The sequence below is a fragment of the Amblyomma americanum genome, chromosome 4, assembly GCF_052857255.1.
Source record: "Amblyomma americanum isolate KBUSLIRL-KWMA chromosome 4, ASM5285725v1, whole genome shotgun sequence".
Classification (NCBI taxonomy): Eukaryota; Metazoa; Arthropoda; class Arachnida; order Ixodida; family Ixodidae; genus Amblyomma; species Amblyomma americanum.
This window is the reverse complement of record NC_135500.1, coordinates 118,576,214-118,589,178: the sequence shown is the minus strand read 5'-3', so window position 1 is coordinate 118,589,178 and position 12,965 is coordinate 118,576,214.

The following is a 12,965-nucleotide window of genomic DNA, read 5'->3' as shown; positions in this document are numbered from 1 at the left end:
CCATCAGGTCCTCGGGACGAAGGATGTGTACAAGCAGAAAGCGCTGCTTTCAGTTCTTGAATTGTGAAGAAAATGTCCACGCGATCATCCATGGTGGGAAGAGCACATCGATTCTGCCGAGATGAATAAGCACTTCCAGCAATTCTTGAGCAGAAATCCTCCGCGACCTTTATTCCTTGCCATTTTTCATAAAGTCCCTTAGGAGCAACGCAAAGAGGGAATGGCGAAGAGCAGGTAACAGGACATCTGCTGAGGGACGGAGGGAAGATTCTGCTGGAAAATCAAGCCACCCTGTATACACAATGTCTTATGATCTAGAGCGTACCGGAAGCTTGGAAGAGCGCTAGCGTTACCTTAATTCATAAGAAAGAAGACGTCAAGGGCTTGAAAAATTACAGACCGACCAGCTTATTGTCCGTTGCCTACAAAGTATTTACTAAGGTAATCGCTAGAGTCAGGACAACCTTAGACTTTAATCAACGAAATGATCAGGCAGGCTTTCGTCAAGGATGCTCGATAACGGACTATTATGACACTATCAATCAGGTGATCAATAAATGCGCAGAATATAACCAACCCCAATATATAGCCTTCATTGATTAAGAGTCAGCATAAAGTCAGCAATAAAATTCCAATAACGAAGGGTGTCAGGGAGGGAGACAAGATCTCGGCACTGCTACTCACCGCTTGTCTACAGGAGGCGTTAATAATAATAATAATTGGTTTTGTGGGAAAGGAAATGGCGCAGTATCTGTCTCATATATCGGCGGACACTTGAACCGCGCCGTAAGGGAAGGGATAAAGGAGGGAGTCAAAGGAGAAAGGAAGAGAGAGGTGCCGTAGTAGAGGGCTCCGGAATAATTTCGACCACCTGGGGGTCTTTAACGTGCACTGACATCGCACAGCACACGGGCGCCTTGGCGTTTTTCCTCCATAAAAACGCAGCCGCCGCGGTCGGGTTCGAACCCGGGAACTCCGGATCAGTATCCGAGCACCCTCACCACTGAGCCACCGCGGCGGGTACAGGAGGTGTTCCTAGGCCTGGATTGGGAACAGTTCGGGAAAAGAGTTAATAGAGAATACTTAAGTTATCAGCGATTAACTGATGACATTGCCTTGCTAGGTCACTCAGGAGAAGAACTGCAAGGCATGAACATTGAGTTAGACAGGGCAGAGCAGAACGGTGGGTACAAAAATCAACGTGCAGAAAACTAGTTTCACAAGGGAACCACAGTTCATAATTGGTAGCAAGGTGCTGGAAGTGGTAAGCGATAACGTCTTATGAAGGCAGGTAGTGGCCACGTATCCGGTCCATGAGAAAGAAATAACTTGAATAGGAATGGGATGGAGCGCATATGGCAGGCTGTCTGTGATTATGAATGACAGTTTATCAAAATCCCACAAGAGGAAAGAGTACAACAGCTGCATCTTACCGGCACTCAACTATGAGGTACTCATGAACCCTATAAAAGAAACCTGGAGGCTAACGAGAAGGCTTGAGCTTACGTTAAAGACAGCGCAGCGAGGTATGGAGAGAAAAATTAGGGATGTAAAGTTAAGAGACCGGAGGCGGGCGGGATGGGTGAGGGAACAAACTCGCGTTAATGACATCCTACTCGAAATCAAGAGGAAGAAATGAGATTGGGCAGTGCATGTACTGCGAAGGCAAGATAACCGCTGGTCCTTAAGGGTAACGGGGTGGATTCCAAGAGGAGGCAAGCGTAGCAGGGTGCCGCAGAAGGTTAGGTGGACGGATGAGATTAAAAAGTCTGCGGCGATACGATGGCCAGAGCTGGCAAAGGACAGGGTTAATTCGGGAAACATGGGAGAAGATAATGCCTGCAATGGGCGTAGCCAGGCTGATGATAATGCATCATTTTTTAACCTAGAAAAAAAACTACGCTGCATTCATGAACAATATAAAAGCTTCAGTCGGCTCTCCATAGCCTGCAGTAATTCATCAAGATGCTTACACTGAAAGTGAACGTAATAACGTTCAGAAAAAAATCCAAACTTGCAAAAAAGTGCGTTGTGGTGCGTATTCAGTCAAAAATTTCATACATAGGTCGTCATAGCCAAAATGAAAAATGTGACCTAACTAATACCCCATTTAACTGTAATTTCAATCAGAATACTTTATTTTGCTTTTTAATTAATCGCCAAAAAAATTCCGATGTTGAGCGCTGCACTGTCACATCACTGCACAACAAACCATCAGCGCTGCTATCCTTTCGTACACTCACGCGTTCTGTCCGCGTTGCTCGTCCGCTTCGAGTATAGCCTGCATCGTCGCTTCTTCTCGCGTGCTGTGTGTACAAGAGCATTGATATGCGGCGATGGAATCAAGTGAGTCGAGGGGGCATCCGGAACCGCGAAAACGATCACCTCAGGAGGTCGATGTCTCCCCACCAATGCCCTCTGGTTTTCCTTGTTTCCGCCACCCCCTCTGGCATAATCTTCATACCACCTCTGGCACAGTGCCGGCATGCTCTTCCCAGGTTCCAGAGCAACCTGGGCTGCTCCGAGACCTGACGATACCTCCGAGACCTGAGGTTGCTCTTTCAGAGCAACCGTCAGGTCTCGGAGAGAGGCTTCGGACAGACAAACATGATATTAGTACTCGCAATATAACGTAATACATGCGGAACCTCTGCACTGGTGACTGCTGCCGTCCGCGTCCTATTCGGCGTAATATCTCAAATGCGATTACACTTATCATCCTAGCGGTCGGGACCGGCTTATAGTGTCAGATCATAGGTAGCGCCGCCTTCGCAAGGTGGCGGCGCTTTTGGTAAAAAGCTGCGCTGTTATTCACGACAATCAGCATGGTGTAGCCATGACATCACGCGTGACGCTGCCATGTTGAGATTAATCAGTTCGGAGCGTTCCACGCGCCTCCTCTACCTCTTCACTGTGCTCCTTGCTCTCCTTCGCGTCACGCCGATCCATCGACGACGGCGCAGAAGCGGAGAAGGTCTTAAAGGGACACTGAGGAGAACTCTATCATTTTTTTTTTGCTAGCAAAATCTGATAGTTCGGCATTTCATGGCTTTGTTGCCGCTTGTCCGTGCGCGAAAGATGCATTTATTTCAAAGAAATTTGGATTCGAAGATGAAAAAGTTTTTCGCGCCGCTCTGATTCAAACTCAGGGAACTCTTATGACGCCACGGCCACTCTTATGACGTCTCAGAACGGAGTGGCGTGATATGTGACGTAAACGCAGACTCCGTGATTTCTGACGGCTAGCGGTGTGGCGCGCAACCTTTCTTTCACAGCCTCAGAGGTTCGTGGCTTCCATGAAGTAAGGAAAATTCCTCCAAGGTGGCGCCTCTTGTCCTAGGAAGTCATCACGCTTGTACTTGCGAGATTGGCCTGTGGCGGCGACACCTGTATTTTGGTTCTTGCTATTTTCTACATTACAAGAGCTTTGTTTTCAGTAAGAGTGGCGTTTTTGTGATCAGGAGCTGCTATTCTATCGATACAAGCCAACTTCAATTTCTCATCAGTGTCCCTTTAACAATCGTACCGCAACAAAAAAAATGAAAAGCGTGGCGCCGAAACTCCTTTGTCACCGCTGTGGCTCGTGCCATTGCACTGTACCTCGTGCGGCGTGTTCGAGACAAGCGTGGGAGGTCCCTGACCAATGTGCTGCCTGTGCGAGCTCCATTTACTGGAGGGATCTCACGTTGCCACCACCGACAGGGAGCCACACGGTACGACCGGTGGTATCCTCGCAGGTAGTTCCCGCCATCTCGGGAGCGAGGATAGAGCTAGCCATCTGGTAAATCTCAGTATCCTTCCGCGACCTTTTTGCGATCGCTGGTTGCGAAAGTCAGTTCCAGGATTCGTCGTGCACCTGCGCCGGTTCCGACTAGCCGAGCGAGCCATCGTCCGCCGCACGTGCGCTTTTCCCGACCCGACTGGCTTTCAAGACGAGCTTCTTGAGCAGGCTGTCGCCCATATCCCGGTGGCAACGACCACTGGCCATCATGTCATGATCTGCACAGGGCCGCCGTAAATGGATATATACATGTCAACATGGGTCGCTACGCTTTCGGTGGCGAACTGCATCACGCCACCTCCCCACAATGACGCATATACACTGCTTGCCATTGTCTGGTGCTTACTCATGGCGGAATGAAAACATATATTTTTGCATCGATCGCTGTGCGCAACGGGCCTTTCTTCGATGTCAGCTGTGTAGCAATCTGTGGCTGTAGAAAATTTTCGCCTTTACTTGCTGAATTTTGGTTTGAGGAGAGGAAATACACACTAACTGTTACTGTAGGCGGAGTACGCCAACAGCGCCGCAATCAATGGGATGAAAGGGGAGTGAAAAAAGACAAGAAAACTTAGCGACACTTAATTACATAGCGTGTTGAGAATGCTCAGCCTGCATCTTCCGTCATTGCTGATAGCCGCTTAGCAGAGCATGTGCAACCACCGACACCCTTATTTTCAAGAAGTGGAGAGAAGTGATGGCGCGGATAGTCACCTGATTAATAGCTTCAAGGGAGCCCCATAATGTATGGATGAGGCGATGGAACTGCGCTTCGTAAAATATTCGTGGCTGGAGGATAGAGCGGACTGTAGCTTGCATACTGTATGTTCAGGAGCGCCTTGTGAAGACATGACTGTACGGTGGATCAGACCGAGCGTATACCGTGAGCTGATCTACGAATGGCTCTCAGCCATGCGGTACCAGTGCCTGATGGATCAAGGACAAGGCCAGGAATTCGAACTGTTTCAGAGTTGGGAATTGGAGAATGGTGACACTGAAGGTGAAAAGTGTAGTGTTCCGCAGACCGGCTTTGTTGCCGGTACGACTGAAATAATTACTTTATAGGCGAGAGGGTCAGACCAAGAGCAAGGAGGCATCCTGAAGGGCAACTTCAGGTGGTTTTTCACCATTTTTTTCTTTATTGTTTGTTTGGAAATAAAAGGTACTGTCTGTGAGGCAGAACTAAATAAAGGAGGGCATAGGCCTCCTGGCTAGGTCCTGACCCTGCAGGGCACAGCAGCAGTGATCTACCAACACGCACAATATCTAAAACGTGTATCCAGCAGAATGAACAGTTTCATTAAGCATTTAGAACCATTCCTAATAATTGTATCCGGAGCTCAATAAGAACACATGGAAGACAAAACGAGTTTTCGTTTCGGTTCATAAAAAATAACTATGAATATATGAAAATAGAAGACAAAATTGGAGACTTCATATAGACTGCAAAAAGGCAGACCAAGAGGACAAATGAGGATATGTTATACCTACAAAATTAAGTTTACAACTAGCCTATTGTTTGTGGAGAAATACAAGACAGAATGCAACAAGAAGACAAATAATTTTGGCTTGTTCACATTAGTGTATGAAAGGAGCTTACTTGTACAAACTGCAAGGTAGATAAGTTGTACAAAAAAAAACGACATTTATATAATCATGTGCACTGCTTGTTACTGTGCAGTGGGGAAAAGAAGGCCCACAATTTATATTTGAAGTTCAAAGCTGTGAAAGCAGTTTCTGACGCTTCAATTATGCTTGAATATTTGTTGCATAGGAGCGCGATCTGAATGTCAGTCTTTTGTTTACCGTAATTAGTCCGTCGAATGTCCGTAATAACGGAAACAGTACGCAATCATTGGCCCTTTTTTCTGCTGTGATCTTTAGCCATAAATGCATTGTATTCGACTTTAACTTTCTGGAATATGTACAGCCAGTTTAAGCCTGTAGACATTGCTGAATGTTGGGATATTATGTCTATGCATGAATGCTTTCGCAATCATGCATTCCTTCGGAGATTGAAGTGTTCGACCTACCCTCCTTTGCAACCTAGACAGCCTGTCTGTGCCAGTGCAGTTACCGGTTCCCCATACTAATACACAATAACTCAGGTGAAAGTGAATCATTGAAAAGTAAATGTATTTGTTTTTTAGCCACAAGGGTAAAAAAAGTTGCACTCTATGCAACGAAACAATGAATGCAGCGCCATGGAGTGGCTGTTTACAATTTGCAACGGTAAGCCACCGTAAAAGAGATTTATCTTGTAATCTACTGCAATGTACTGTGGTGTTAATGAACATATCCCATTCCTTGAACTCCCCTGCCTCCGTCACAAGAAAACATTGTTTAAAATTCCGTGCAGTACTGGTTTAAAACAGCAAATTGAAAATCGATTCTTTGCCAGGGACGACGCACCGGTTCCATTCCATTCCAATAACTTTTATTTCCATCAGAAATAGAGACTTCCTACTCCCTACCCCTGGCGCGCAGGCCTAGGGGCAGGGGCCGGGGCCTCCGCGACTAGATGCAGGCAAAGAGTTGCTGGCTCTTCGCGGCCTCTACTGCCAGATGGATGGCTTTCCTCGGCATGGCGGGGTCCGCGCTTTGCAGAAGGGTCTCCCAGGCTTCTCTACTATTTATTCCTTCATTGGCCCCTGGGGAGTGTGTGCATTGCCAGATTATGTGGTCGAGGGTCCCCCTCTCCCCGCATTCCTTACATTTATCGTCTATGTCTTCGTCTTTCAGGACGTGTGATGCCCATACCGGATTTATGTAGTTTCCTGCTTGTAATCTGCGCCAAGTTGTTGCCTCTCTGTTTCCGAGCCCTTTGTCCGGTGGAGGGACAGTTCTTTGCTGTAATCTGTATTTTTGTATTATCTCCGTGTATGTCTGTAGTCTCTCGTCAAGCTCCTTGCAATCGGGCGGCTCTGCTCTTGCCCGGAGGCAGAGATCTCGGGCTAAGAGGTGCGCCGCCTCGTTGCCTGGAACTGACGTGTGAGCTGGTGCCCATATGAGGCTAATTTTCCTATCAATTTTCCTTCCAACTAGTATTCGCACCGCTTCTGGTGCTACTCTGCCCCTTCCGTAATTGTAGATGGCTGTTTTGCTGTCGCCTATTATGTAACTTGCCTTGGTGCCTACGCAAGCAAGCGCTATTGCTACTTCTTCCGCTACCTCTGGATTGCGGCTGCGTATTGTTGCTGCCGAGATTGCTTCACCTTGGCCATCTACTACCGAGGCTACTGCTGCTCCCAGTTTGCCGCTCGCCGCATCTGTGTATGCCGCTGTCTCTCTGTTTACTTCGCTGAAGCGTTTGACTAGTGCTTCAGCTCTTTTTTCCCTCCTTTCCTTATTGAAGGTGGGATGCATGTTCTTGGGAAGCGGGTCAATCCTCAGCTGTTCCCTGATTTTTCTTGGAATATCCTGTTTCTTTTGCATGCCTCTGTCCGTCTGCAGTCCCACCATGCTTAGAATGGCTCTGCCTGTGTATGTTTGGCTGAGTATTTCCTGCTGGGCGGTCCTTACTGCTTCGGCTATTTCTTTCGATGTATTATGGATTCCCATTGCTAGGAGTCTTTCGGTGGAGGTGCTTATGGGTATTCCGAGTGCTCGTTTGTAGCATCTCCTGATTATTGAGTCCAATTTATCTCTTTCTGAGGCCCGGATGTTTAGATATGGCGTAGTGTAGCTGAGTCGGCTGATGACGTACGCTTGTACCAGCTTAACTAGGCTCCTTTCCTTTAGCCCTCTTCCCTTGAGGGCTATTCTTCTGAATATCCGTCGCAGACATTGTTGAATAAACACGCGTATGCGTGTTGAATCGCAGATACCTCAGCGTTAAATGTCTTATATAACCCAATACAAGTCTGAAAATTTGTTCTTCATGGGGGGAGCGGACGATGACTTGTGCTTAATATTTGTGACGTGGCAAACGTATAGTGTTGCTCGCTGAAATCACCGGAAGTGAGGCCAAAGAAACGGCGAACTTTAAAGTTTTTTAGACACCTAATTCTATTGCGCGTTTTCTTCTATCAAACGATGCGTTTAGTCATTAAAGTACACGGCCTACCGGGTGGAATTTGCCTACAATCGCTAAATAATTTATCATTTAATTTCTTCTCCCATGCATTTCGGTTTCACGGACCACGACGATTGTGACGTTAAGTTGATGTTTTGGTCATGTGATCCTATAGAAAAACTAATATAATCGCTGATGTGTAGTTTTAATTCCCTACGCCATTTAATCCAGCCTCTTCAAAGGCCTGGAATGAAAAATGACTTGTTAGCAATTGTACAGCCGATTTTTTTTTTCCTCATGTGCCGTAAACACCAACTACGCGTCGCAGTCATCGTTCAACTCAAGAAGCCGAAACCGAAACAGCGTCAAGAAGAAATTCAATTATAAATTTTTTTAGCGGTCGTCCACGAATACCACAGGGTTCTTTATGTATACGAATGTCCAACGCATCGCTTAAAAGAAGAAAACACGCAAGCAAAATTTTGATGTCTCTAGTCCTTTAAAATCGATTTGCAAAGAAAAGAACCCTCGCACGGCTGCAAAACATGGAGGTAATAATTTGGGTGGAGAGGAAAACTTCCAGGAAATATTTCACCACAATTTATAAATTTTAAAAAACCGGCCTTGCCCTTTAACGACTGTAGAGTTGCTCTGTGGGCAGCGACAGAATGCTTTGCAGTGCGTTGACACCTGTGTACTATGGCTCGAACTGGGAAATGCAGCATGCTACAATGCAGCACAACACTGCAGAACCGGCAGTAGACTACCATTAAGAGGAACTCGGTAATTACAAACTCTAGGATGATCATGTCGTGGTACTATGTTAGCATTAGATGAATAATTGATTTCCTTATCAATACTCTCGAAAACAGTGAATTTACTTGTGCATTATTTTTAGACATTTCAAAAACTTTTGACTCCGTGAACCATGATATAATACTTTGTAAACTCAATACCTATGGCTGCCGAGAGCACTTCTTAACTTTCCTTGTTAATTTTTTTGCATGGTCGAACCCAAGCAGTAGTTATGGAAATATTAAAAGACACAGATTCAATGCGAATATCCCTGCATATGTGATACACTTCAATGTACAGGCTGTGGGGTTGACTTGGGGAGATAAGTGCGTTCTCCCCACTCAATCGCGGCTGACACGGTTCAAAGCCGCCCGGACCCCACCCCGTGATCGCGTACGCTACCGAGCGCTCGCCGACCACGGCGGGCCTTGCTCTGGGGGAACAAAGGAACGACACATTGGCTGACACAAACAGGCATTTATTGCTACAGAAACAATAACGCCAGCTAGCAACAAGGTACGCTAATGAATCGAGGTCGTCCGACTCACCAGCAAGGTTCCGAGCGAATGTTCGCCCGCGCTAGGGCAAGAGATTTATACTCCGAAGGCCGGACGGGACGAATACGGGAGCCTGTCTCCCCGTCGCTTCCTCGCCCCGCCGGCGAATAGCGGAGCCGCGAGCGACACGTCCGCTCGGGCCGACGATCCCAGCCGCAGCCCCCATGCCCCCTCTCCCGCGCGCGGGCTTTGGCAGTCTCGCGCGCAGTGATGCTGGCGCCCTCTCTTGCCAGTTAATGTAACTGACAAGGGAATGCGCTCAGCCTCGAGGTGAGACTGCCGCTGCACGGTGCCTCGCGGGAAAGCAAACTCAGGGGGCTGCAGGGCAGGTCCCCACATCCCCCCAACCTTATATAGACCCACGCGCCTGTAAGTACATGCTATGGAGGAGTCTCCTTGTCTTCATGTCCTTGAGGCACGTCTTGCTGCGGAGGTCACGCCGACAGCGTCCACGCAGACTTCCGCGGTATTCCGAAGGCGGCGTGAAGGTCTCCGCTGGGACGACTCGTATGGCCCGCGGACTACCGTGTCCGCAGGCCCGCGAATCGAAGGCCGGTGGGAAAACCGCAGGCCAGGATCCTGCAGTAGTCGCCAGGGCAGCAGCAGCCGGAGGTGACTGCTGACTGGTCTCGCCACAGCTGCCCCGGATGGATGCGGCGAACAGGATACAGGCCGCTCCGTCGCAGCAGGTGGCAGCGAGACGATGTGCACCGGTCAGCAAGCCTGGTGGCTCCACCGGATCTGCAAAGTTGCCGAAACGCTCTCGGCGTGCCTTTAACGTAGGTCACGGGAGGGGAAACGGCATCCGCAAGGGCCTCGCGGCACAATGCCTAACTCGCTAGCAAAACGTGTCGGCGGCTGTGCAAACGCAAAGTTCGAGCGAACAAAGCCCTTTCTTGAGTTCAACGAGACTGCTCAGTTCGTGCGAGGTTACAAAAAAACGGGCGGGCAGCAAAGTGCGCCCCCTTTCAACGACACGGTCCGGTGGTCGTGTCTCTTTTAACGTGGTGCAGGCAGCTCCGAAAAGCCTCAGGCCTAACTACCACTCCGACAACGACCGTGACCACAACAAAGACCCGAAACGGGTTATGTGCGCGCAGCCGCGAGGAGACGTCAGCATTGTGGGGTGGTCCTACCCCGCTCACTGCACAAAAAGCAGCTTCTGAGCGGTCGGCGCCCACCGTATCGGACGGTGTCGGAGCGCCCGGTGCCGAGCTGCAATACCAGCGATCTCGTAGCGGCACCCGTGGCCCCAGGCCACCCGGCTCCCGGAGCCGCGACTCCCAGAGTCGAAAAAGAGACAGTAGAGAAAATATATACAGAAACTCGGACCACCCACGCGGCTTCCATACTCACTCGCTTCGGGCTCGGCGACTCCGCGGGCGCTAGGCCTCGCGTTCCCTTGATGCGGACCAAGTGATTCTCGCGAAGAATCTCCAGGGGAAAAATGTGCTGAGCATGTCGAAAAGTTCAAACATGCTGCAGAGCAATACTCGCACTCAAGAAAGCATGCCGCAGGTCCCAGCGATCAAAATTCACTCTAGGCCTAGCACTTGTCAAGTCCGGACAAGGAGCGTTCCCCCAACCGAACCGACAGTCGTCCAATGTTCCAAGAGCAGGCCCCACGTTGGGCTGCCAGATGTGGGGTTGACTTGGGGAGATAAGTACGTTCTCCCCACTCAATCGCGGCTGACACGGTTCAAAGCCGCCCGGACCCCACCCCGTGATCGCGTACGCTACCGAGCGCTCGCCGACCACGGCGGGCCTTGCTCTGGGGGAACAAAGGAACGACACATTGGCTGACACAAACAGGCATTTATTGCTACAGAAACAATAACGCCAGCTAGCAACAAGGTACGCTAATGAATCGAGGTCGTCCGACTCACCAGCAAGGTTCCGAGCGAATGTTCGCCCGCGCTAGGGCAAGGGATATATACTCCGAAGGCCGGACGGGACGAGTACGGGAGCCTGTCTCCCCGTGGCTTCCTCGCCCCGCCGGCGAAGAGCGGAGCCGCGAGCGACACGTCCGCTCGGGCCGACGATTCCAGCCGCAGCCCCCATGCCCCCTCTCCCGCGCGCGGGCTTTGGCAGTCTCGCGCGCAGTGATGCTGGCGCCCTCTCTTGCCAGTTAATGTAACTGACAAGGGAATGCGCTCAGCCTCGAGGTGAGACTGCCGCTGCATGGTGCCTCGCGGGAAAGCAAACTCAGGGGGCTGCAGGGCAGATCCCCACAAGGCATAAGGACTTGCTGGTTCTTTTTGTAGGCTTTAACGTCCCGAAGCAACACGTTATCTATCAGGGATGGTGAAGTGGAGAGCTCTGGACTAATTAAGACTGATGTGCACTGAGATCGCTTAGCACACGGGTAAAGCCTGCGTTTTGCCTACACGGAAACGTGTCCGTCAGGACCAGGATGGAGCCATGCAACAATTATTAAACTAACCAGTCACACACCTTAACGGGACACTGAGGAGAACTCTATCAATTTTTTTTTGTTAGCAAAATCTGACAGTTCGCCATTTCATGGCTTTGTTGCCGCTTGTCCGGGCGCGAAAGATGCATTTATTTCAAAGAAATTTGGATTCGAAGTTGAAAAAGTTTTTCCCGCCGCTCTGATTCAAACTCAGGGAACTCTTATGACGACACGGAGAACTCTTATGACGACACAGAACGGAGTGACGTGAATCGTGACGTAAACGCAGACTCCGTGATTTCTGACGGCTAGCGGTGCTGTGCGCAACCTTCCTTTGCAAGCCTCAGAGATTCGTGACTTCCATGAAGTCAGAAAAATTCCTCCAAGGTGGCGCCTCTTGTCCCAGGAAGTCATCACGCTTGTACTTGCGAGATTGGCCTGTGGCGGCGATACCTGTATTTTGGTTCTTGCTATTTTCTACATTACAAGAGCTTTGTTTTCAGGAAGAGTGGCGTTTTTGTGATCAGGAGCTGCTATTCTATGGATACAAGCCAACTTCAATTTCTCCTCAGTGTCCCTTTAATGCTTGCGTCACCTGCGATATGTACTCTGCGTATACTTTGTGCACAGTAGAGATTTTTCTGGTCCTAGTAATTTCATTATGGACACTGTCCCATGCAATACTTGCGTGTTGCTTTAGTCGTGTACCATGTTTTAACACTGTGATCTGTGAATGTGGCTTTTCTGCTTATGCAGCATGTGGCGCACCTGCGATACCACCGTGTGACCTTCTAGTCATGAACCAACTGTTCTTTTCTGTCATATCTGAGTGGCACAGTTTGTGTATCACGTGTCAATTGGCTTACAATGTTAAATCAGTAGCAGTTCTATTGTATGCGGAATGATGGCTGCTGCGTGTTCCAAATGCGTGCCGTGCTGTGCCGAAAAAAAGTGTGCACTGAATATATGCGATGCTAAAAATGCTTGTGTGTGGCCTTATAATTTCAAAAAGCACCACGAGCATTAGCGGTGTTGTTTGACCAAAACAATATATTTATGCACTGCCACAGACATATGCACATACACATATGTGGTGCACACAAACAACTGTTCCATGCTGAAAGATGATGGTAGCGGAGAGTCAGTTGGCTTTGCCTTGCTGCACTGAAACACTCCATTCTTGCACAGACACGCACACATAGTGATCGCAGCGAAAAGGCGTGCGGGTCGACGCGATCCACGGCGATAGAGGATGCATGATGACAATTTTCACTTGCTGGACGAGCTGTTTCCACACTTAGACCGACTCGGGTAGGAGACTGTGTGACAGTCTGTCGAACGCCTGGGAGGAATAGTGGCGAGGGCACTGTTTGTGGAGCGGCAGCTGGAGTGAGCCCTCGTTTC